Below are 3,324 nucleotides of genomic sequence, written 5' to 3' on the forward strand. Positions count from 1 at the left end.
CATCTATCTATCTATATGTACATGTCATCATTTGAGCACTCACACACGTTTACACAAAGCATAGGGGCAAAAACGAGGCAAAATTAGACAAACCTGGGCTGGCCGGTCCCTGGCCTAGTTGGACCGGGTCCCTGACCGGATGGTCCGGTTGACCGGGCGCCAACCGGGACCTGAGCCGGGTCAGCCGGCGCCAGGTCCGGTCGACCGGGCGCCCGACCGGCCGCGCAGCCTACTATATATTGGGGAAGGGATACCCCTTGGGGTCATCTTCCCCATTGTTCCCCAACCTCCACACCCATGGCCGGCGCCCTGACCATCTCCACCATAGCCTAGGTCATTCCCACCACTAGTTTCTCCCCAAACTACACCCAACCGTAGATCGGGATCTCTCAAGCTTCTTCACCGAAGGATTTGGTCCTTCTCAAGCTCGTTTGGGAGATCTTGGGGATTTGGCCCTCAAGCCCTCTTCACGTGTTCTTCTTGCTCACTTGGGCAACAAGGACAATGTCATCGGGTAAATCTCCATTCCATTCCCTCTCCTTCTTGCTTTCCCTCTCCCATTGCCACATGTTGAGGAAAGTTGAGAAAAATTAGGGTTAGGGTTAGGGTTTGTAAGTCCTCATGCCTTTAGAGTGTCTCACACCACAATGCACTTACTCCACTATATTGCTATAGTATATATCCAAGTTTATGAGTTTTTGCATGAATTTGTGGTAGAAAATCTGGGCAAAACTTCACACCTCGACAGATCCGGTCACCAGCCCGGTCGACCGGCCGGCCCGGTGTACGGCCCGATCAACCGGGCGCCAACCGGCTTGTCCGGTCTGCTGCCCGGTTGGACTGGCCTGTGCGCCGGGTTGCCCAGTTTTTCGCACAATTTCATCACTACACTTGGATATATGCTATGCTCTTTTGGTTTCTCTCTTACTGATGACATGTACACTTACCCCACTGCTATTCTTGCTCTATTTTCTCATTCACAGGTAGTTGGAGTGGTGAGCCACAACGTGGCAATGTTGCCAAGAGAGGAAGGACTGTTGATCCTCCCCGCCGTTCTAGTGGTCGCATACCCCCTCAAGCTCATCAGGGTACTGACATTGGCAGCTCAGCTGGGGGTAGAAGCAAGTCTGTTGGTGGCAAGAAAAAGGATAAGCATGCCGCCCAAGAGGATGATGAGATAGTACCAACTATCAATGTTGGCAATGCAAACCATGTTGAGTGGCAGGAATGGAGGACAGTGAATCCGTATCGCTTTGAGAAACCGACTTACACCCGTGGGGACAAGGCCTTCTGGACCAAGACACAAGCAGCCCTCTGGGATGGTTACTATGATTCTCATGAGTTTATGAAGCATGGTAATATTGTATCACCCAAGGCCATCAATCCTGACGAGCTTGCCTTGCATGACGCCACGAAGTACCGCTTTGTGGTTCAAACCTTGAAGGGTATGGGATTGTATGACCTTGTGTGCCTCAAGCCTGATGATACCCAAGACGATCCTACCTTCTGTCCCCTCCTTGTCCGTCAGTTCCACTGCACCGTCTTCTTCCATGATGATGCGGACCGCACTCTCACCTGGATGACCGGCAAGGAGAAGTACTCATGCTCCTACTCTCAGTTCCGTGCAGCCATGGGTTGTGGTGATGACAGTGTTCCAGGGTACAAGATTCATTCACGGTCCAAGCTTACTAAGGGTGACATCTCCTTCTGCTATCCTGCGAACCCTACGCCTGGACCTCCCACTATCTCTGGGATGTACTACTCCTATCTGGTACTTGCCAAGATGTTCCGTGAGAGCCTCATCAGCAAGTCTGGCGACTCGAGTGAAGTCCGGAACTATCACCTCAACTTGATGTACTATTGTCATCCTCACAGGGTAAGGAAGATTGATGGCTGTGATCTTATCTACTGTGAACTAAAGAGAGCAATTATGGACCGCATGACTCCCAAGTACGCTCAGTATGTTCAGCGGCTCATCAACTACATTGTTCCCGCTCCTCAGAACGTTCTTGGTGAAAGAGTCATCATGGACCCATTCAGGTTCCCCATTCAGGAGGCCACTCGTCCAGACGTTCCCTCCATGATGCCCACCACTGAGCGCCGTTCCAAGGCACACCATGATCATGATGCTAGCTCCAGTCACTCTCGGCGCTCCCAGCATGGGGCCGCTCGCTTCTTCTCCAGCATGTGGCAAATGTGCAAGAACAGCAATGATGTTGCACATCAGACCCTTACTATGACCCAGGAGACACGGAGGCGCCAGAATGAGTTCATGGCCTCAAGGAACCACCATGTTCCTCCTCCTGGACCTGAGATGGAGCCTGTGGTAGCACCTTAGTGGGAGATGCCTTTTCTTACCGATGAGATGATCCAGAACTTCGACTTCTCCGTATACGCTCATGGTGCTCTCCCTTCTAGGACTGCTCGTGCTCCCACTCCTGCTGATGATGTTGATGGTGATGACGATGAGGTTGATACGGCTGCACGCGATGGTGATGGCGAGAGCTCCTCCTCCATCGGGCTTGGTCACTACTGATGGGTGCGATAGCATCTCTCCTCTTTTTTTCGCCTTTTTGGTGTTCCGATGCCAAAGGGGGAGAAGAGAGTAGAGTCTAGGACCACGGGGTTCTTTGATTACCACAAGTCATGGGAGTTGCTTTATTTGGATTTTATATGGCTTGTGCTTGTTTACTTTGAGTTTTTCAAGAACCATTTGCTATCTCCAATAATTCGTGTATGGATGTGTATGGACGACTATTATGTGTGCTACTCTATGTTAGGATGATTATGTGTGCTATGCTTATATATCTTGATATGCATATCTCCATACCATGCTTGTTTCCTAAAGATATTGGGGGAGCTTCTCATGTTCCACAAATGGTGCACTTTGCATTCAAACGCAAATTCTCCAAGTGCACACATTATGGGGGAGCTGTCGTAATATCTTTTATGGAATCAAGGTTTAGAGCTTATCATAATATCTATTTGTGACTCTAGCTCGGTTTGTCATCGTATACCAAAAAGGGGGAGATTGTAAGGGTATTTTACCCTTATCCATTATTTTGGTAACGATGACACCGTGCTAAAGTATTTGGCCTAATATATTTTTAAGGATACTCTCAGGTATTAGGCAATGAGGCGTCAATGGTGTATCAAAGGAACAAGAAGGCTAAAGGAGACCCCCCACTTCGACAACAATCAAAAAGGGTCTACAGGAGAAATCCGGTCTGCAGCCCGGTCCAACCGGGCCAGCAACGACGATCAGCGTCTTGGCCGGTCAGCAGTGCCAACCGGGCTTCAAACGAAGCCAGCAGATCCGGTTGC

Source organism: Lolium perenne, chromosome 2 (assembly GCF_019359855.2).
Source record: "Lolium perenne isolate Kyuss_39 chromosome 2, Kyuss_2.0, whole genome shotgun sequence".
Taxonomy (NCBI): Eukaryota; Viridiplantae; Streptophyta; class Magnoliopsida; order Poales; family Poaceae; genus Lolium; species Lolium perenne.